Source organism: Oncorhynchus nerka, unplaced genomic scaffold, assembly GCF_034236695.1.
Source record: "Oncorhynchus nerka isolate Pitt River unplaced genomic scaffold, Oner_Uvic_2.0 unplaced_scaffold_1226, whole genome shotgun sequence".
NCBI lineage: Eukaryota > Metazoa > Chordata > Actinopteri > Salmoniformes > Salmonidae > Oncorhynchus > Oncorhynchus nerka.
In genome coordinates this window covers 20450-43381 of record NW_027040108.1, presented here as the reverse complement: position 1 = coordinate 43381, position 22932 = coordinate 20450, and the positions used below count along the sequence as shown (strand labels likewise).

General features: G+C 51.3%; 1 pseudogene; it reads right to left on the bottom strand.

Annotated features, from left to right (window-relative positions):
- LOC135569062 (LIM domain only protein 7-like) overlaps window positions 1–22932 on the bottom strand; it is a 46842-nt pseudogene that overhangs the window by 4292 nt on the left and 19618 nt on the right.

Below are 22932 nucleotides of genomic sequence, written 5' to 3'. Positions count from 1 at the left end.
GGGTAGGATGAGAGGGGGATGACTGACTGATCCACAAGGTCTGGGGGAACATCCATTGAAAGCCTTGGTATACGGCTGGACGATGAGTTTCAAGTTCACCAGGAAGATAAGGACGCAGAAAATAAAACCCAATTTCAGTTGTGTCTAATGTATTATGACTACCAGCCCTATGACTTATTGTAATTTGCATGAAGCCCGTTCTCTGTTCCAGAGACTGTTTATCATGCATTCATCCTCGTTACTAATGACTAGTCACCTCTCTAATCTCCTCTCTGGGATCAGACTATGAGGAGACTACATCACTGAAACAAAAAGATTTGGAAAGTGTTCACACCCCTTGACTTCATCCACATTCTGTTACATTAAAGCCCGATAAAAGCCTGCCAACATGATTTCTTCCTCAATCTAAACACAAGACCCCATAGTGACATCACAAGACCCCATAGTGACATCAAGACCCCATAGTGACATCAAGACCCCATAGTGACATCAAGACCCCATAGTGACATCAAGACCCCATAGTGACATCAAGACCCCATAGTGACATCAAGACCCCATAGTGACATCAAGACCCCATAGTGACATCAAGACCCCATAGTGACATAGTGAATACAAGTTTTTAGACACCTTACAAAAAAACAGAAACACCTTATTTACAGAAGTATTCAGACAATTTGCTATGAGACTTGAAATTGATCATCCTAAAGATCTGTCTACAAGTTGATTGGAAGTTCACCTGTGGTAAATTAAATAGATTGGACATGATTTGGAAAGACACCTGTCTATAAGGTCAGAGCAAAAAACCAAGCCATGAGGTCAAAGGAATTGTCCGTAGAGCTCTGAGACAGGATTGTGTCGAGGCACAGATCTGGGGAAAGGGTACCCACAAATTCTGCAGCATTGAAGTACCCCAAGAACACAGTGGCCTCCATCGTTTCTTAAATGGTAGAAGTTTGGAACCACCAAGACTCTTCCTATATCTGGCTGCCTGGCCAAACTGAGCAATCGGGGGAAAAGGGCCTTGGCCAGGGGAGGTGACCAAGAACCAGATGGTCACTGACAGAGCTCCAGAGTTCCTCTGTGGAGATGAGAGAACCTTCCAGAAGGACAACCATCTCTGCCGCACTCCACCAATCAGGCCTTTATGGTAGAGTGGCCAGACAGAAGCTACTCCTCAGTAAGACACATGACAGCCTGAGTTTGCCAAAAGGCACCTAAGGACACTCAGACCGTGAGAAACAAGATTCTCTGGTCTGATGAAACCAAGATTGAACTATTTGGCCTGAATGCCAAGCATCACATCTGTAGGAAACCTGGCACCGTCCCTACGGTGAAGCTTGGTGGTGGCAGCATCACGTCTGGAGAACACCAAGCTTCGCCGTAGTGACGGTGCCAGGTTTCCTACAGACGTGATGCTGCCACCACCTGTCTTCGCCGTAGGGACGGTGCCAGGTTTCCTACAGATGTGATGTTGCCACCACCAAGCTTCGCCGTAGGGACGGTGCCAGGTTGTGGCAACATCACATCTGTAGGAAACCTGGCACCGTCCCTACGGCGAAGCATGGTGGTGGCAGCATCACGTCTGTAGGAAACCTGGCACCATCTCTACGGTGAAGCATGGTGGTGGCAGCATCATGCTGAGGGGATGTTTTTCAACGGCAGGGACTGAGAGACTAGTCTGGATCGAGGGAAAGATGAACGGAGCGAAGTGCTCAGGACCTCTGACTGGAGTGAAAGTTCACACAGCCAAGACAACACAGCAGTGGCTTCGGGACAGCTCTCTCGTCATATCCAAGAAGACTCGAGGCTGTAATCGCTGCCACAGATGCCTTCAACAAAGTCCTGATTAAAGGGTCTGAATACTTAAGTAAATGAGTAATCTTTAATAAAAGTGGAAAAAAAATGTTTGTCATTATGGGGTATTGTGATGTCATTATGGGGTATTGTGATGTCATTATGGGGTATTGTGTGTAGATTGATGAGGGTATTGTGATGTCATTATGGGGTATTGTGTGTAGATTGATGAGGGGGGAAAAAATGATTTAATCCATTTTTGAACAAGGCTGTAATGTAACAAAGTCAAGGGCTCTGAACGCTTTCAAAATGCACTGTACATTTTAAACATACAAACACAAGTCCTGATTGGTCCATTACCGGTGGTGTTGCTGTGAGACGGGTCGTGATTCGCCGGTGGCGGGTTCCTCTCCGGTGTTGGGCGGGGGGGAAGATGTGCTGAAGGGGCGGGGCCAGGTAGGGCTGTGCTTCTGGGTCCCGTTGGAGTAACCCCCCAGGGCCACACCCATGCTGTGCCGGGAGGAGGGGTGCGGCACGGGGCGGAGAAACCCAGGGAGGAGTGGGGGCGTTGGGGGTTGGAGAGCAGGGTGGAAGAAGAGGGAAGGTTGTCCAGAGAGTCGTACCTGCCGAGAGGACAGATGGAGAGGTCAAATAACAGGTCACGTAGAGAGAGGTACGGTCCAAATGGCACACCCTCCTATCTCCTCATAGGCCCTCGCCGGTTACTGGGTTGCCAACCCCTACCTCCTCAAAGGCCTCGCCGGTTAGCTGGTTGTTTGTTGTCAGAGGTGGAGCGTTGTCGTATCCAGCTGTTGTCGGTCAGCAGAGCGGTCCTCTTCCTCATCTCGTCCAGGATCTGTTGCCTCTCAGCCTCTACTAACGACATGCTCTGAGGAGGCTTCCTCCTAGCGACCTCCCTGGTAGCGCCTAATAACCAACCAGAGAGCAGAGTCACGACGGTATAACCAATCATAGTCCATGCAGAAAGACCAATAAAAAGGACAGTCATTTGAGCAATGTCCAATGTCCAACAATATTATTCCAACAACCAATAGGTGAAAACAAATCCCTCTATCACATTACAGAAAGGTGAGGAGTCATTACCCTGGTCCTCGGCTAAATGAGAGGACTGGTTAGAGTCATTACCCACCCCTGTCTCCCTGGGCCTCGGCTAAATGAGAGGACTGCTTAGAGTCATTACCCACCCAGTCTCCCTGGGCCTCGGCTAAATGAGAGGACTGGTTAGAGTTATTACCCACCCCTGTCTCCCTGGGCCTCGGCTAAATGAGAGGACTGGTTAGAGTTATTACCCACCCCTGTCTCCTGGGCCTCGGCTAAATGAGAGGACTGGTTAGAGTTATTACCCACCCAGTCTCCCTGGGCCTCGGCAAATGAGAGGACTGGTTAGAGTCATTACCCACCCCACCCCTGTCTCCCTGGGCCTCAGCTAAATGAGAGGACTGGTTAGAGTCATTACCCACCCCACCCTGTCTCCCCTGGGCCTCGGCTAAATGAGAGGACTGGTTAGAGTCATTACCCACCCAGTCTCCCTGGGCCTCGGCTAAATGAGAGGACTGGTTAGAGTCATTTTACCCACCCCTGTCTCCTGGGCCTCAGCTAAATGAGAGGACTGGTTAGAGTCATTGCCCACCCCACCCCCTGTCTCCTGGGCCTCAGCTAAATGAGAGGACCGGTTAGAGTCATTACCCACCCTGTCTCCTGAGCCTCAGCTAAATGAGAGGACTGGTTAGAGTCATTACCCACCCCACCCCTGTCTCCCTGGGCCTGGGCTAGCAATGAGAGAACTGGTTAGGGTCATTACCCACCCCACCCTGTCTCCCTGGGCCTGGGCTAAATGAGAGGACTGGTTAGTCATTACCCACCCCACCCCTGTCTCCCTGGGCCTCAGCTAAATGAGAGGACTGGTTAGAGTCATTACCCACCCCACCCCTGGGCCTCGGCTAAATGAGAGGACTGGATAGAGTCATTACCCACCCCACCCCTGTCTCCCTGGGCCTCAGCTAAATGAGAGGACTGGTTAGTCATTCCCCACCCCACCCCCTGGGCCTCGGCTAAATGAGAGGACTGGTTAGAGTCATTACCCACCCCACCCCCTGGGCCTCGGCTAAATGAGAGGACTGGATAGAGTCATTACCCACCCCACCCCCGTCTCCCTGGGCCTCAGCTGAATGAGAGGACTGGTTAGAGTCACTACCCACCCCACCCCCTGGGCCTCGGCTAAATGAGAGGACTGGTTAGGGTCATTACCCACCCCACCCCTGTCTCCCTGGGCCTAGGGTAAATGAGGCCTGGTTAGATTTGACCAACATGGTGTAAAGTGCATCAACATCAAGGCTGGGTTTGGAATGGGGAACCCACTCATTAAACAGAGGGACAGTCAACAGCAGAGTCTGACCTTTCACCTCCTGTCTGTGGAAACCTCCAGCGATGGGGAGGACTTGGATTTCATCCTGATCAACAAACACACAAGTCTGTCAGGTTATACAACACCCTGCAGTACTCACACACAAGACCACACCCTGCAGTACTCACACACAAGACCACACCCTGCAGTACTCACACAAGACCACACCTGCAGTACTCACACAAGACAACACCCTGCAGTACTCACACACAAGACCACACCCTGCAGTACTCACACACAAGACCACACCCTGCAGTACTCACACACAAGACCACACCCTGCAGTACTCACACACAAGACCACACCCTGCAGTACTACACACAAGACCACACCCTGCAGTACTCACACACAAGACCACACCCTGCAGTACTCACACACAAGACAACACCCTGCAGTACTCACACACAAGACCACACCCTGCAGTACTCACACAAGACCACACCCTGCAGTACTCACACACAAGACAACACCCTGCAGTACTCACACACAAGACCACACCCTGCAGTACTCACACACAAGACCACACCCTGCAGTACTCACACACAAGACCACACCCTGCAGTACTCACACACAAGACCACACCCTGCAGTACTCACACACAAGACCACACCCTGCAGTACTCACACACAAGACAACACCCTGCAGTACTCACACACAAGACAACACCCTGCAGTACTCACACACAAGTCTGTCAGGTTATACAAGACAACACCCTGCAATACTCACACAAGTCTGTCAGGTTATACAAGACAACACCCTGCAATACTCACACAAGTCTGTCAGGTTATACAAGACAACACCCTGCAGTACTCACACACAAGTCTGTCAGGTTATACAAGACAACACCCTGCAGTACTCACACACAAGTCTGTCAGGTTATACAAGACAACACCCTGCAGTACTCACACATACAAACACTGAGCACAACTAGTCATACGAATATCACACAATTCATTGACAGTTTGTCATCACAAAGGTGCACTCCCAAGCCCCCTAGCTTGGTGAAACCATAGGAGTCTCTAGTACTGACTGACCTGTCAGCTATAGATAGCTGGGTGAAACCATAGGAGTACCCAGACCTGGAGGCAGAGGCAGCAGAGGAGGCAGCCAGGACAGGGAGAGAGGACAGAACACAAATGGCAGGGTGAGAGGACAGAGCACAAATGGCAGGGCGAGAGGACAGGGCGAGAGGGCAGGGCGAGAGGACAGGGCACAAATGGCAGGGCGAGAGGACAGGGCACAAATGGCAGGGCGAGAGGACAGGGCACAAATGGCAGGGCGAGAGGACAGGGCACAAATGGCAGGGCGAGAGGACAGGGCACAAATGGCAGGGCGAGAGGACAGGGCGAGAGGGCAGGGCGAGAGGACAGGGCGAGAGGACAGGGCGAGAGGACAGGGCGAGAGGACAGGGCGAGAGGACAGGGCACAAATGGCAGGGCGAGAGGACAGGGCGAGAGGACAGAGCACAAATGGCAGGGTGAGAGGACAGAGCGAGAGGACAGAGCGAGGGACAGAGCGAGGGACAGAGCGAGGGACAGAGCGAGGGACAGAGCACAAATGGCAGGGTGAGAGGACAGGGCGAGAGGACAGGGCGAGAGGACAGGGCACAAATGGCAGGGCGAGAGGACAGGGCGAGAGGACAGGGCGCAAATGGCAGGGTGAGAGGACAGAGCGAGAGGACAGAGCACAAATGGCAGGGCGAGAGGACAGGGTGAGAGGACAGAGCACAAATGGCAGGGCGAGAGGACAGGGCACAAATGGCAGGGCGAGAGGACAGGGCGAGAGGACAGGGTGAGAGGACAGAGCACAAATGGCAGGGTGAGAGGACAGGGTGAGAGGACAGAGCACAAATGGCAGGGTGAGAGGACAGGGTGAGAGGACAGGGCGAGAGGACAGGGCGCAAATGGCAGGGCGAGAGGACAGGGCGAGAGGACAGGGCGAGAGGACAGAGCACAAATGGCAGGGCGAGAGGACAGGGCGAGAGGACAGGGCACAAATGGCAGGGTGAGAGGACAGGGCGAGAGGACATTCACAGCAGAGTCAATTTGCAGACAGCAGACAGCTTGTTAGACAGCAACCAGCTAGGTTGTGACTGACTGGTCCACAAATCACCTTGAAATCATAAACTAGTCATTATTTGTAGATAAGTCAGTCACAATTTACCCACAATGCATCAAGGAATTGTTTCTCTTGAGCAGTAGTGCCACTGGGCAGAGGGACGCCTTTAAAACATCACCAGAACTAAATAATGTGGTCTTCCTCACCAATTATCTCCTTCTCCTTCTTTCAACCCACAATGCACTGGGCAGAGGGACGCTTTAAAACATCACCAGAACTAAATAATGTGGTCTTCCTCACCAATTATCTCCTTCTGTCACTTCAGTCTCCTCTTCCAGCTTCCTCCTTGAGGACGAGGCTCCTCCCTTCTCCCGTCAAAAACAACCTTTTGATTGGATGCCACATGGGCAACAGAGGGCATGGGCTGGCTCAAGGCTGGCTGAGGACTGGCAAGGCTAGCGATCCCATTGGTCATCTCTCCTGAACTCTCCATGTTCGTGTGGATGATTTGACACAAGGGACTACGTATCCCACGATGCATCTGGACGGTAGAGGATCAGAGTCACCTCAGCCTGCCTGTATACCTCCACCCCTGCCTCCTCCTGGGCCTGTTGCCACTCAGCATCCAGTCTCTCTTGGTCCTGACGGTACTTCTCCTGTACAACATCACACAAGACAACTGTCCAATCAGCTTCCTCAGACTACGGGTAAGTTTAGCCCAGAATTGGTTATTTATCATAACAGACATGGGGCACGAACAGGTCCAATGGAAGCAGTTCCACACTGAATCACTGAAGTCAAAGATCAGTGGCATTTGCTCAGTGTGGTTCTAGGCTAAGTGGGCTTTACTCAGTGTGGTTCCAGGCTAAGCGGGCTTTACTCAGTGTGGTTCCAGGCTAAGCGGGCTTTACTCAGTGTGGTTCCAGGCTAAGCGGGCTTTGCTCAGTGTGGTTCCAGGCTAAGCGGGCTTTGCTCAGTGTGGTTCCAGGCTAAGCGGGCTTTGCTCAGTGTGGTTCCAGGCTAAGCGGGCTTTGCTCAGTGTGGTTCCAGGCTAAGCGGGCTTTGCTCAGTGTGGTTCCAGGCTAAGAGGGCTTTACTCAGTGTGGTTCCAGGCTAAGAGGGCTTTGCTCAGTGTGGTTCCAGGCTAAGCGGGATGTATGTCTTCCTGACCTGTAGGAGGCGCTCCTGCTCCTCCTGCCACTTCTCCTGCCTCCTCCTCTCTTCCTCGGGGTCCCAGGACCAACTGGAGGGGGAGGTGCTGAGGGACGGCACCTGGAGCTGGAGGACATCCCAGAATATTACCCTTCACACACCACCCCCCCAATACTCAGTCACAACACACACCCTTAAGAGCCAGTGTTCCCCCATCTTGTTCCTATGACTTACATCAGATATTGCCGACGCCGATCCTCCTAACAGAGTGAGAGAGGGGGGAGAGAGAGTGAGAGAGGGGGAGAGAGAGTGAGAGGGGGAGAGAGAGTGAGAGAGGGGGAGAGAGAGTGAGAGAGGGGGAGAGAGAGTGAGAGAGGGGGAGAGAGAGAGAGAGAGGGGGGAGAGAGAGAGAGAGGGGGAGAGAGAGAGAGAGAGAGAGAGAGAGAGAGAGAGAGAGGGGGAGAGAGAGAGAGAGAGAGAGGGAGAGAGAGAGAGAGAGGGGGAGAGAGAGAGAGAGAGAGAGAGAGAGAGAGAGAGGGGGAGAGAGAGAGAGAGAGAGGGGAGAGAGAGAGAGAGAGAGAGGGGGAGAGAGAGAGAGAGAGAGAGAGAGAGAGAGGGGGAGAGAGAGAGAGAGAGAGAGAGAGGGGGAGAGAGAGAGAGAGCGAGGAGAAAAGGGGGGGAGAGAGTGTGTGTTAACAGTCAGCCAATGTGAGAATAAATGTTTGCCCAAATCGGGCTCACTTATAATATCACCACATCTATCATCATTCTATTTATGATTTAATCAGGAAGCAATGCAAACCAAGGGTCCAATAGAGCCTTCTGAATGAAACAGAGCGCACCGCAAACCAAGGGTCCAATAGAGCCTTCTGAATGAAACAGAGCGCACCGCAAACCAAGGGTCCAATAGAGCCTTCTGGGTGAATCAGAGCACTGCAAACCAAGGACCCAATAGAGCCTTCTGGGTGTATCAGGAAGCACTGCAAACCAAGGGTCCAATAGAGCCTTCTGAATGATCTCAAACCACAGCTCCAATCAGCTGACATTCACACACACTGACTACGTAGTAATCAACGAATCACAGAGCTGCTTGGGAGTGATGGTCCAGATACTGGAATGTTGTTGCTTCAACTTCAGAGCACTGCACACACACACTCACCACACAGGTAGACCATAGAGCTGACTCCTGGTGAGGCTGAGGAGAAAGAACTGCATTATGACGCTGCCAGCTACAGGGACAGACTGGGTCACCAGGGACAGACTGGGTCACCAGGGACAGACTGGGTCACCAGGGACAGACTGGGTCACCAGGGACAGACTGGGTCACCAGGGACAGACTGGGTCACCAGGGACAGACTGGGTAACCAGGAGAGGTCCCGTCTCCAGCTATAGATGAGGTCTATGTGACCAACAAAACCATCTTTGTATTCCCAGTCATGTGAAATCCATCAATTAGGGCCTAATGAATTTGATTCACTTAAATGAACTAAAATCATTGCGTTTATATTTGAGTTTAATATATATATATGAGCAGCAGATTCGAGGACAAACAAGCAAATCACCCGAGTTGATTTAATCAACAAAGCAAAAATGCATAAATGGCTTTAATGACTAATGGAATATAAAAGCAACAAGCCCCAGCCAACAACAAAGCCTGGCGACAGACATTAACATTGACTGTTACCTTCCTGATTAAAGAACTCTGCTCTCCTTTTCTGGGTTTTCAAAACAATCAGATCGTGTTCTACACAGAGGGGAAACAGGAAGTGTGAAAGAGAAGAGGAAGTGAGAGAGTAACTGAGTTTCCGTAGAGTAACATCCGGGAACGACCAGGAAACTGAAAAAAATAATCTTCACAGTCATTTCAAAGATACATCGTCTTCAAAGTGTTCATACTCCTGGACTTATTCCACATTTTGTTGTGTTACAGCCTGAATTCAAAATTGACTAAATAGATCACACACACACACACACACAACCCCATAATGACAAAGTGTTTTTATAAATGTTTGTAAATGTAATGTAGAAATCTAATTTCCGTAAGTATTCACACCCCCTGAGTCAATTCATGTTAGAGAGTCACCTTTGGCAGCGATCACAGCTGTGAGTCTAAGAGATTTACACACTTGGATTTCACAATATATATATCTACATTATTTAAATTCCCCCCTCTCTCTCTCTCTTGTTGATCATTGCTAGACAATCATTTAAGTCCTGCCATATATTTTCCAGCTGATTTTAAGTGAAAACTTTAAGCTAGTCCGGAACATTCCGTCTTGGTAAGCAACTCCAGTCTACATTTGGCCTTAGGTTATAGTCATGTGGAAACTTGTTCCTCTCCCAGTGTCTGGTGGAAGCTGTCCCTCTCGGATTTTGCCTGTGCTGATGACAAGCATACCCATAACATGATGCAGCCCCCTCTATGGTTGAACATATGGAGAGCGGAAGTCTGATGTGTCCCAAACATTAACTTTTCAGGACAATAAATTCATTATTTGTCGTCATTTTTGTTGCATGTTTTAGATTTTTTTTTTTATTCTATACAGACTTCCTTCTCTTTGCTCCGTCATTTACTGGTTAGTATTGTGGAGTAACAACCATGTTGATCCATCCTCAGTTCTCTCCTATCACAGCCATTAAACTCGAACTGTTTTAAAGTCACCATTGGCGGCATGGTGAAATCCCTGAGTGGTTTCCTTCCTCTTCGGCAACTGAGTTAGGAAGGACGCCTGTATCTTTGTAGTGACTGGATGTATTGATACACCATCCAAAGTGTGATTAATAACTTCACTTTCCTCAAAGGGATATTCAATGTCTACTTTTTATTTATTTCTACCCATCTACCAATAGGTGGCCTTTGTTTGCGAAGCATTGGAAAACCTCCCTGGTCTTTGTGGTTGGAAAACCTCCCTGGTCTTTGTGGTTGGAAAACCTCCCTGGTCTTTGTGGTTGGAAAACCTCCCTGGTCTTTGTGGTTGGAAACCTCCTGGTCTTTGTGGTTGGAAACCTCCCTGGTCTTTGTGGTTGGAAAACCTCCCTGGTCTTTGTGGTTGGAAAACCTCCCTGGTCTTTGTGGTTGGAAAACCTCCCTGGTCTTTGTGGTTGGAAAACCTCCCTGGTCTTTGTGGTTGGAAAACCTCCCTGGTCTTTGTGGTTGGAAAACCTCCCTGGTCTCCTGGTCTTTGTGGTTGGAAAACCTCCTGGTCTTTGTGGTTGGAAAACCTCCCTGGTCTTTGTGCTGGAAAACCTCCCTGGTCTTTGGTTGGAAAACCTCCCTGGTCTTTGTGGTTGGAAAACCTCCTGGTCTTTGTGGTTGGAAAACCTCCTGGTCTTTGTGGCTGGAAAACCTCCCTGGTCTTTGTGGTTGGAAAACCTCCCTGGTCTTTGTGGTTGGAAAACCTCCCTGGTCTTTGTGGTTGGAAAACCTCCCTGGTCTTTGTGGTTGGAAAACCTCCCTGGTCTTTGTGGTTGGAAAACCTCCTGGTCTTTGTGGTGGAAAACCTCCCTGGTTTTGTGGTTGGAAAACCTCCCTGGTCTTTGTGGCTGGAAAACCTCCTGGTCTTTGTGGTTGGAAAACCTCCCTGGTCTTTGTGGTTGGAAAACCTCCTGGTCTTTGTGGTTGGAAAACCTCCCTGGTCTTTGTGGTTGGAAAACCTCCTGGTCTTTGTGGTTGGAAAACCTCCCTGGTCTTTGTGGTTGGAAAACCTCCTGGTCTTTGTGGTTGGAAAACCTCCCTGGTCTTTGTGGTTCCCTGGTCTTTGTGGTTGGAAAACCTCCTGGTCTTTGTGGTTGGAAAACCTCCCTGGTCTTTGTGGTTGGAAAACCTCCCTGGTCTTTGTGGTTGGAAAACCTCCCTGGTCTTTGTGGTTGGAAAACCTCCCTGGTCTTTGTGGTTGGAAAACCTCCTGGTCTTTGTGGTTGGAAAACCTCCTGGTCTTTGTGGTTGGAAAACCTCCCTGGTCTTTGTGGTTGGAAACCTCCTGGTCTTTGTGGTTGGAAAACCTCCCTGGTCTTTGTGGTTGGAAAACCTCCCTGGTCTTTGTGGTTGGAAAACCTCCCTGGTCTTTGTGGTTGGAAAACCTCCCTGGTCTTTGTGGTTGGAAAACCTCCCTGGTCTTTGTGGTTGGAAAACCTCCCTGGTCTTTGTGGTTGGAAAACCTCCCTGGTCTTTGTGGTTGGAAAACCTCCCTGGTCTTTGTGGTTGGAAAACCTCCCTGGTCTTTGTGGTTGGAAAACCTCCCTGGTCTTTGTGGTTGGAAAACCTCCCTGGTCTTTGTGGTTGGAAAACCTCCCTGGTCTTTGTGGTTGGAAAACCTCCCTGGTCTTTGTGGTTGGAAAACCTCCTGGTCTTTGTGGTTGGAAACCTCCCTGGTCTTTGTGGTTGGAAAACCTCCCTGGTCTTTGTGGTTGGAAAACCTCCCTGGTCTTTGTGGTTGGAAAACCTCCCTGGTCTTTGTGGTTGGAAAACCTCCTGGTCTTTGAAACCTCCTGGTCTTTGTTGGAAAACCTCCCTGGTCTTTGTGGTTGGAAAACCTCCCTGGTCTTTGTGGTTGGAAAACCTCCTGGTCTTTGTGGTTGGAAACCTCCTGGTTGTGGTTGGAAAACCTCCTGGTCTTTGTGGTTGGAAAACCTCCCTGGTCTTTGTGGTTGGAAAACCTCCTGGTCTTTGTGGTTGGAAACCTCCCTGGTCTTTGTGGTTGGAAAACCTCCTGGTTTTTGTGGTTGGTCCCTTTGTGGTTGGAAAACCTCCTGGTCTTTGTGGTTGGAAAACCTCCCTGGTCTTTGTGGTTGGAAAACCTCCTGGTCTTTGTGGTTGGAAAACCTCCTGGTCTTTGTGGTTGGAAACCTCCCTGGTCTTTGTGGTTGGAAAAACCTCCTGGTCTTTGTGGTTGGAAAACCTCCCTGGTCTTTGTGGTTGGAAAACCTCCTGGTCTTTGTGGTTGGAAACCTCCTGGTCTTTGTGGTTGGAAAACCTCCTGGTCTTTGTGGTTGGAAAACCTCCCTGGTCTTTGTGGTTGGAAAACCTCCTGGTCTTTGTGGTTGGAAAACCTCCCTGGTCTTTGTGGTTGGAAACCTCCTGGTCTTTGTGGTTGGAAAACCTCCCTGGTCTTTGTGGTTGGAAAACCTCCCTGGTCTTTGTGGTTGGAAAACCTCCCTGGTCTTTGTGGTTGGAAACCTCCTGGTCTTTGTGGTTGGAAAACCTCCCTGGTCTTTGTGGTTGGAAAACCTCCTGGTCTTTGTGGTTGGAAAACCTCCCTGGTCTTTGTGGTTGGAAACCTCCCTGGTCTTTGTGGTTGGAAAACCTCCCTGGTCTTTGTGGTTGGAAAACCTCCCTGGTCTTTGTGGTTGGAAAACCTCCCTGGTCTTTGTGGTTGGAAAACCTCCCTGGTCTTTGTGGTTGGAAAACCTCCTGGTCTTTGTGGTTGGAAAACCTCCTGGTCTTTGTGGTTGGAAAACCTCCTGGTCTTTGTGGTTGGAAAACCTCCTGGTCTTTGTGGTTGGAAAACCTCCCTGGTCTTTGTGGTTGGAAAACCTCCCTGGTCTTTGTGGTTGGAAAACCTCCTGGTCTTTGTGGTTGGAAAACCTCCCTGGTCTTTGTGGTTGGAAAACCTCCTGGTCTTTGTGGTTGGAAAACCTCCTGGTCTTTGTGGTTGGAAACCTCCTGGTCTTTGTGGTTGGAAAACCTCCCTGGTCTTTGTGGTTGGAAAACCTCCTGGTCTTTGTGGTTGGAAAACCTCCCTGGTCTTTGTGGTTGGAAAACCTCCTGGTCTTTGTGGTTGGAAAACCTCCCTGGTCTTTGTGGTTGGAAAACCTCCCTGGTCTTTGTGGTTGGAAAACCTCCCTGGTCTTTGTGGTTGGAAAACCCCTGGTCTTTGTGGTTGGAAAACCTCCCTGGTCTTTGTGGTTGGAAAACCTCCTGGTCTTTGTGGTTGGAAAACCTCCCTGGTCTTTGTGGTTGGAAAACCTCCCTGGTCTTTGTGGTTGGAAAACCTCCCTGGTCTTTGTGGTTGGAAAACCTCCCTGGTCTTTGTGGTTGGAAAACCTCCTGGTCTTTGTGGTTGGAAAACCTCCCTGGTCTTTGTGGTTGGAAACCTCCTGGTCTTTGTGGTTGGAAAACCTCCCTGGTCTTTGTGGTTGGAAAACCTCCTGGTCTTTGTGGTTGGAAAACCTCCCTGGTCTTTGTGGTTGGAAACCTCCTGGTCTTTGTGGTTGGAAAACCTCCCTGGTCTTTGTGGTTGGAAAACCTCCTGGTCTTTGTGGTTGGAAAACCTCCCTGGTCTTTGTGGTTGGAAAACCTCCCTGGTCTTTGTGGTTGGAAAACCTCCCTGGTCTTTGTGGTTGGAAAACCTCCCTGGTCTTTGTGGTTGGAAAACCTCCCTGGTCTTTGTGGTTGGAAAACCTCCCTGGTCTTTGTGGTTGGAAAACCTCCTGGTCTTTGTGGTTGGAAAACCTCCTGGTCTTTGTGGTTGGAAAACCTCCCTGGTCTTTGTGGTTGGAAAACCTCCCTGGTCTTTGTGGTTGGAAACCTCCTGGTCTTTGTGGTTGGAAAACCTCCCTGGTCTTTGTGGTTGGAAAACCTCCCTGGTCTTTGTGGTTGGAAAACCTCCCTGGTCTTTGTGGTTGGAAAACCTCCCTGGTCTTTGTGGTTGGAAAACCTCCCTGGTCTTTGTGGTTGGAAAACCTCCCTGGTCTTTGTGGTTGGAAAACCTCCCTGGTCTTTGTGGTTGGAAAACCTCCTGGTCTTTTTGGAAACCTCCCTGGTCTTTGTGGTTGGAAAACCTCCCTGGTCTTTGTGGTTGGAAAACCTCCTGGTCTTTGTGGTTGGAAAACCTCCCTGGTCTTTGTGGTTGGAAAACCTCCTGGTCTTTGTGGTTGGAAAACCTCCCTGGTCTTTGTGGTTGGAAAACCTCCCTGGTCTTTGTGGTTGGAAAACCTCCCTGGTCTTTGTGGTTGGAAAACCTCCTGGTCTTTGTGGTTGGAAAACCTCCCTGGTCTTTGTGGTTGGAAACCTCCCTGGTCTTTGTGGTTGGAAAACCTCCTGGTCTTTGTGGTTGGAAAACCTCCCTGGTCTTTGTGGTTGGAAAACCTCCCTGGTCTTTGTGGTTGGAAAACCTCCCTGGTCTTTGTGGTTGGAAAACCTCCCTGGTCTTTGTGGTTGGAAAACCTCCCTGGTCTTTGTGGTTGGAAAACCTCCCTGGTCTTTGTGGTTGGAAAACCTCCCTGGTCTTTGTGGTTGGAAAACCTCCCTGGTCTTTGTGGTTGGAAAACCTCCCTGGTCTTTGTGGTTGGAAAACCTCCCTGGTCTTTGTGGTTGGAAAACCTCCCTGGTCTTTGTGGTTGGAAAACCTCCTGGTCTTTGTGGTTGGAAAACCTCCTGGTCTTTGTGGTTGGAAAACCTCCCTGGTCTTTGTGGTTGGAAAACCTCCCTGGTCTTTGTGGTTGGAAAACCTCCTGGTCTTTGTGGTTGGAAAACCTCCTGGTCTTTGTGGTTGGAAAACCTCCTGGTCTTTGTGGTTGGAAAACCTCCCTGGTCTGGAAAACCTCCTGGTCTTTGTGGTTGGAAAACCTCCCTGGTCTTTGTGGTTGGAAAACCTCCCTGGTCTTTGTGGTTGGAAACCTCCCTGGTCTTTGTGGTTGGAAAACCTCCCTGGTCTTTGTGGTTGGAAAACCTCCCCTGGTCTTTGTGGTTGGAAAACCTCCCTGGTCTTTGTGGTTGGAAAACCTCCTGGTCTTTGTGGTTGGAAAACCTCCCTGGTCTTTGTGGTTGGAAAACCTCCCTGGTCTTTGTGGTTGGAAAACCTCCTGGTCTTTGTGGTTGGAAAACCTCCCTGGTCTTTGTGGTTGGAAAACCTCCCTGGTCTTTTGGTTGAAAACCTCCCTGGTCTTTGTGGTTGGAAAACCTCCTGGTCTTTGTGGTTGGAAAACCTCCTGGTCTTTGTGGTTGGAAAACCTCCCTTTGTGGTTGGAAAACCTCCCTGGTCTTTGTGGTTGGAAAACCTCCCTGGTCTTTGTGGTTGGAAAACCTCCCTGGTCTTTGTGGTTGGAAAACCTCCTGGTCTTTGTGGTTGGAAAACCTCCTGGTCTTTGTGGTTGGAAAACCTCCTGGTCTTTGTGGTTGGAAACCTCCCTGGTCTTTGTGGTTGGAAAACCTCCCTGGTCTTTGTGGTTGGAAAACCTCCCTGGTCTTTGTGGTTGGAAAACCTCCCTGGTCTTTGTGGTTGGAAAACCTCCCTGGTCTTTGTGGTTGGAAACCTCCCTGGTCTTTGTGGTTGGAAACCTCCTGGTCTTTGTGGTTGGAAAACCTCCCTGGTCTTTGTGGTTGGAAAACCTCCTGGTCTTTGTGGTTGGAAACCTCCCTGGTCTTTGTGGTTGGAAAACCTCCCTGGTCTTTGTGGTTGGAAAACCTCCCTGGTCTTTGTGGTTGGAAAACCTCCTGGTCTTTGTGGTTGGAAAACCTCCTGGTCTTTGTGGTTGGAAAACCTCCCTGGTCTTTGTGGTTGGAAAACCTCCCTGGTCTTTGTGGTTGGAAAACCTCCCTGGTCTTTGTGGTTGGAAAACCTCCCTGGTCTTTGTGGTTGGAAACCTCCCTGGTCTTTGTGGTTGGAAACCTCCTGGTCTTTGTGGTTGGAAAACCTCCCTGGTCTTTGTGGTTGGAAAACCTCCCTGGTCTTTGTGGTTGGAAAACCTCCCTGGTCTTTGTGGTTGGAAAACCTCCCTGGTCTTTGTGGTTGGAAAACCTCCTGGTCTTTGTGGTTGGAAAACCTCCCTGGTCTTTGTGGTTGGAAACCTCCCTGGTCTTTGTGGTTGGAAACCTCCTGGTCTTTGTGGTTGGAAAACCTCCTGGTCTGGTCCTGGTCTTTGTGGTTGGAAAACCTCCTGGTCTTTGTGGTTGAAACCTCCCTGGTCTTTGTGGTTGGAAAACCTCCTGGTCTTTGTGGTTGGAAAACCTCCCTGGTCTTTGTGGTTGGAAAACCTCCTGGTCTTTGTGGTTGGAAAACCTCCTGGTCTTTGTGGTTGGAAAACCTCCCTGGTCTTTGTGGTTGGAAAACCTCCTGGTCTTTGTGGTTGGTCTGGTCTTTGTGGTTGGAAAACCTCCCTGGTCTTTGTGGTTGGAAAACCTCCCTGGTCTTTGTGGTTGGAAAACCTCCTGGTCTTTGTGGGAAAACCTCCCTGGTCTTTGTGGTTGGAAAACCTGGTCTTTGTGGTTGGAAACCTCCTGGTCTTTGTGGTTGGAAAACCTCCTGGTCTTTGTGGTTGGAAAACCTCCCTGGTCTTTGTGGTTGGAAAACCTCCCTGGTCTTTGTGGTTGGAAAACCTCCCTGGTCTTTGTGGTTGGAAAACCTCCTGGTCTTTGTGGTTGGAAAACCTCCCTGGTCTTTGTGGTTGGAAAACCTCCCTGGTCTTTGTGGTTGGAAAACCTCCTGGTCTTTGTGGTTGGAAAACCTCCCTGGTCTTTGTGGTTGGAAACCTCCCTGGTCTTTGTGGTTGGAAACCTCCCTGGTCTTTGTGGTTGGAAAACCTCCTGGTCTTTGTTTGAAAACCTCCCTGGTTGGAAAACCTCCCTGGTCTTTGTGGTTGGAAAACCTCCCTGGTCTTTGTGGTTGGAAAACCTCCCTGGTCTTTGTGGTTGGAAAACCTCCCTGGTCTTTGGTTGGAAACCTCCCTGGTCTTTGTGGTTGGAAAACCTCCCTGGTCTTTGTGGTTGGAAACCTCCTGGTCTTTGTGGTTGGAAAACCTCCCTGGTCTTTGTGGTTGGAAACCTCCCTGGTCTTTGTGGTTGGAAACCTCCCTGGTCTTTGTGGTTGGAAAACCTCCCTGGTCTTTGTGGTTGGAAAACCTCCCTGGTCTTTGTGGTTGGAAAACCTCCCTGGTCTTTGTGGTTGGAAAACCTCCTGGTCTTTGTGGTTGGAAAACCTCCCTGGTCTTTGTGGTTGGAAAACCTCCCTGGTCTTTGTGGTTGGAAAACCTCCTGGTCTTTGTGGTTGGAAAACCTCCTGGTCTTTGTGGTTGGAAAACCTCCTGGTCTTTGTGGTTGGAAAACCTCCCTGGTCTTTGTGGTTGGAAAACCTCCCTGGTCTTTGTGGTTGGAAAACCTCCTGGTCTTTGTGGTTGGAAAACCTCCTGGTCTTTGTGGTTGGAAAACCTCCTGGTCTTTGTGGTTGGAAAACCTCCTGGTCTTTGTGGTTGGAAAACCTCCCTGGTCTTTGTGGTTGGAAAACCTCCCTGGTCTTTGTGGTTGGAAAACCTCCCTGGTCTTTGTGGTTGGAAAACCTCCTGGTCTTTGTGGTTGGAAAACCTCCTGGTCTTTGTGGTTGGAAAACCTCCCTGGTCTTTGTGGTTGGAAACCTCCCTGGTCTTTGTGGTTGGAAAACCTCCTGGTCTTTGTGGTTGGAAAACCTCCTGGTCTTTGTGGTTGGAAAACCTCCTGGTCTTTGTGGTTGGAAAACCTCCCTGGTCTTTGTGGTTGGAAAACCTCCCTGGTCTTTGTGGTTGGAAAACCTCCTGGTCTTTGTGGTTGGAAAACCTCCTGGTCTTTGTGGTTGGAAAACCTCCTGGTCTTTGTGGTTGGAAACCTCCTGGTCTTTGTGGTTGGAAAACCTCCCTGGTCTTTGTGGTTGGAAAACCTCCTGGTCTTTGTGGTTGGAAACCTCCCTGGTCTTTGTGGTTGGAAAACCTCCTGGTCTTTGTGGTTGGAAAACCTCCTGGTCTTTGTGGTTGGAAAACCTCCCTGGTCTTTGTGGTTGGAAACCTCCTGGTCTTTGTGGTTGGAAAACCTCCCTGGTCTTTGTGGTTGGAAAACCTTGTCTTTGTGGTTGGAAAACCTCCCTGGTCTTTGTGGTTGGAAAACCTCCCTGGTCTTTGTGGTTGGAAACCTCCCTGGTCTCCCTGGTCTTTGTGGTTGGAAAACCTCCCTGGTCTTTGTGGTTGGAAAACCTCCCTGGTCTTTGTGGTTGGAAAACCTCCTGGTCTTTGTGGTTGGAAACCTCCTGGTCTTTGTGGTTGGAAACCTCCCTGGTCTTTGTGGTTGGAAACCTCCTGGTCTTTGTGGTTGGAAAACCTCCCTGGTCTTTGTGGTTGGAAAACCTCCTGGTCTTTGTGGTTGGAAAACCTCCCTGGTCTTTGTGGTTGGAAAACCTCCCTGGTCTTTGTGGTTGGAAACCTCCTGGTCTGGTCTTTGTGGTTGGAAAACCTCCTGGTCTTTGTGGTTGGAAAACCTCCCTGGTCTTTGTGGTTGGAAACCTCCCTGGTCTTTGTGGTTGGAAACCTCCCTGGTCTTTGTGGTTGGAAAACCTCCTGGTCTTTGTGGTTGGAAAACCTCCTGGTCTTTGTGGTTGGAAAACCTCCTGGTCTTTGTGGTTGGAAAACCTCCCTGGTCTTTGTGGTTGGAAAACCTCCCTGGTCTTTGTGGTTGGAAAACCTCCCTGGTCTTTGTGGTTGGAAAACCTCCCTGGTCTTTGTGGTTGGAAAACCTCCCTGGTCTTTGTGGTTGGAAAACCTCCTGGTCTTTGTGGTTGGAAACCTCCTGGTCTTTGTGGTTGGAAAACCTCCTGGTCTTTGTGGTTGGAAACCTCCCTGGTCTTTGTGGTTGGAAAACCTCCTGGTCTTTGTGGTTGGAAAACCTCCTGGTCTTTGTGGTTGGAAAACCTCCCTGGTCTTTGTGGTTGGAAAACCTCCCTGGTCTTTGTGGTTGGAAAACCTCCTGGTCTTTGTGGTTGGAAAACCTCCCTGGTCTTTGTGGTTGGAAAACCTCCCTGGTCTTTGTGGTTGGAAAACCTCCCTGGTCTTTGTGGTTGGAAAACCTCCCTGGTCTTTGTGGTTGGAAAACCTCCCTGGTCTTTGTGGTTGGAAAACCTCCCTGGTCTTTGTGGTTGGAAAACCTCCCTGGTCTTTGTGGTTGGAAAACCTCCCTGGTCTTTGTGGTTGGAAAACCTCCCTGGTCTTTGTGGTTGGAAAACCTCCCTGGTCTTTGTGGTTGGAAAACCTCCCTGGTCTTTGTGGTTGGAAAAGGTGGTGATTATTTATTTAATGTTCAATGTTACGAAAAACACTATAAATCGCACATAGTGAGAGAATATTTTTTGCTCCTGAACTTATTTAGACCATAACAAAAGGATCGAATAGTTATTGACCAAAGTCACTTCAGCAATTAATTTATTTTATGAATTTCTCAAAAAACAAAAAAAAATCTCAAAACATAATTACACCGACATTATGGGATGTTGTGTAAGGCCAGTGACATAAAACCTCCATTTTATCCATTTTAAATTCAGACTCACAAAATGTGGACAAAGTCAAGGGGTGTGAATACTTCCTGAAGACACTGTCAAGCAGGATAGATCACAACCTGTCCTCTTCATTTGATTGGTCCTTTCCCAAAGATGGGATTCATGTGGACTGCCAGTAGGAACACACAGCCAAGGCTACACACACTGAAGGCACTGTCAAGTCCCAGTCCATTCATTCATTACCTTTACTTCGGACAGTCAGAGGATCGTCCTGAAAACCTCCCTTCCTGCTCTTAGAGGTCACCACCTAAGAGAAGGGAAAAGACACCAAGAGATTTACATTCGTTTGTAACCTGTTTCCTTCATCACTCATATCATGTCAGTAAATGCATTAAGAGATGTCAATACTGGTCGTATGACGAAAAAAAAAGAAAAGAAATGTCACACATTGACCTCTTGTCCGTTGATCTGGGCCAGTTTCACCATCGTTGCATCTCCGCTGGTATCAGTTGGACCTGTAAGTGTCAGAGCACCACTGGTCAGATGGATGATCGAGGCCCGGTTTCACAGGGCCTCTGAACCAGTCCGTCACAAGACAGGCCCCGGTCCCACAGGGCCTCTGACCCAGTCCGTCACAACACAGGCCCCGGTCCCACAGGGCCTCTGACCCAGTCCGTCACAAATCGGGCCCCGGTCCCACAGGGCCTCTGACCCAGTCCGTCACAACACAGGCCCCGGTCCCACAGGGCCTCTGACCCAGTCCGTCACAACACAGGCCCCGGTCCCACAGGGCCTCTGACCCAGTCCGTCACAACACAGGCCCCGGTCCCACAGGGCCTCTGACCCAGTCCGTCACAACACAGGCCCCGGGTCCCACAGGGCTCTGACCCAGTCCGTCACAACACGGTCCCCGGTCCCACAGGGCCTCTGACCCAGTCCGTCACAACACGGTCCCCGGTCCCACAGGGCTCTGACCCAGTCCGTCACAACACAGGCCCGGTCCCACAGGGCCTCTGACCCAGTCCGTCACAACACGGGCCCCGGTCCCACAGGGCTCTGACCCAGTCCGTCACAACACAGGCCCCGGTCCCACAGGGCCTCTGACCCAGTCCGTCACAACACAGGCCCCGGTCCCACAGGGCCTCTGACCCAGTCCGTCACAACACAGGCCCGGTCCCACAGGGCCTCTGACCCAGTCCGTCACAACACGGTCCCCGGTCCCACAAAGGGTTTACAAACATTGATTCACAAAATCAGTAGACACACTACAGGACGGCAAGTGGTGAGGGACAAACAGAGCTCCCAGCAGGTCAGGGGGGAAGTGGTGAGGACAAACAGAGCTCCCAGCAGGTCAGGGGGGAAGTGGTGAGGGACAAACAGAGCTCCCAGCAGGTCAGGGGGGAAAGTGGTGAGGGACAAACAGAGCTCCCAGCAGGTCAGGGGGAAGTGGTGAGGGACAAACAGAGCTCCCAGCAGGTCAGGGGGGGAAGTGGTGAGGGACAAACAGAGCTCCCAGCAGGTCAGGGGGGAGTGGTGAGGGACAAACAGAGCTCCCAGCAGGTCAGGGGGGAAGTGGTGAGGGACAAACAGAGCTCCCAGCAGGTCAGGGGGAGTGGTGAGGGACAAACAGAGCTCCCAGCAGGTCAGGGGGGAAGTGGTGAGGGACAAACAGAGCTCCCAGCAGGTCAGGGGGGAAGTGGTGAGGGACAAACAGAGCTCCCAGCAGGTCAGGGGGAAGTGGTGAGGGACAAACAGAGCTCCCAGCAGGTCAGGGGGGAAGTGGTGAGGGACAAACAGAGCTCCCAGCAGGTCAGGGGGGAAGTGGTGAGGGACAAACAGAGCTCCCAGCAGGTCAGGGGGAAGTGGTGAGGGACAAACAGAGCTCCCAGCAGGTCAGGGGGGAGTGGTGAGGGACAAACAGAGCTCCCAGCAGGTCAGGGGGGAAGTGGTGAGGGACAAACAGAGCTCCCAGCAGGTCAGGGGGAGAGGGTGAGGGACAAACAGAGTTCCCAGCAGGTCAGGGGGGAGTGGTGAGGGACAAACAGAGCTCCCAGCAGGTCAGGGGAGTGGTGAGGGACAAACAGAGCTCCCAGCAGGTCAGGGGGGAGTGGTGAGGGACAAACAGAGCTCCCAGCAGGTCAGGGGGAAGTGGTGAGGGACAAACAGAGCTCCCAGCAGGTCAGGGGGGAGTGGTGAGGGACAAACAGAGTTCCCAGCAGGTCAGGGGGGAGTGGTGAGGGACAAACAGAGCTCCCAGCAGGTCAGGGGGGAAGTGGTGAGGGACAAACAGAGCTCCCAGCAGGTCGGGGGGGAGTGGGGAGGGACAGACAGAGCTCCCAGCAGGTCGGGGGGTGGTGAGAGACAAACAGAGCTCCCAGCAGGTCAGGGGAGTGGTGAGGGACAAAGAGACCTCCCAGCAGGTCAGGGGGGAAGTGGTGAGGGACAAAGAGACCTCCCAGCAGGTCGGGGGGAAGTGGTGAGGGACAAAGACCTCCCAGCAGGTCAGGGGGAGTGGTGAGGGACAAACAGAGCTCCCAGCAGGTCAGGGGGAGTGGTGAGGGACAAACAGAGCTCCCAGCTGGTCAGGGGGGAAGTGGTGAGGGACAAACAGAGTTCCCAGCAAGTCAGGGGGGAAGTGGTGAGAGACAAACAGAGCTCCCAGCAGGTCGGGGGAAGTGGTGAGGGACAAACAGAGTTCCCAGCAGGTCAGGGGGAGGGGGAGGGACAGACAGAGCTCCCAGCAGGTCGGGGGGGGTGAGGGACAAACAGAGCTCCCAGCAGGTCGGGGGGAGTGGGGAGGACAGACAGAGCTCCCAGCAGGTCGGGGGGTGGAGGGACAAACAGAGCTCCCAGCAGGTCAGGGGGAAGTGGTGAGGACAAACAGAGCTCCCAGCAGGTCGGGGGAGTGGGGAGGACAGACAGAGCTCCCAGCAGGTCGGGGGGGGAAGTGGTGAGGGACAAACAGAGCTCCCAGCAGGTCAGGGGGGAGTGGTGAGGGACAAACAGAGCTCCCAGCAGGTCAGGGGGAAGTGGTGAGGGACAAACAGAGCTCCCAGCAGGTCAGGGGGGGAAAGGGTGAGGGACAAACAGAGCTCCCAGCAGGTCAGGGGGGGGTGGTGAGGGACAAACAGAGCTCCCAGCAGGTCAGGGGGAAGTGGTGAGGACAAACAGAGCTCCCAGCAGGTCAGGGGGAGTGGTGAGGGACAAACAGAGCTCCCAGCAGGTCAGGGGGAAGTGGTGAGGGACAAACAGAGCTCCCAGCAGGTCAGGGGGGAG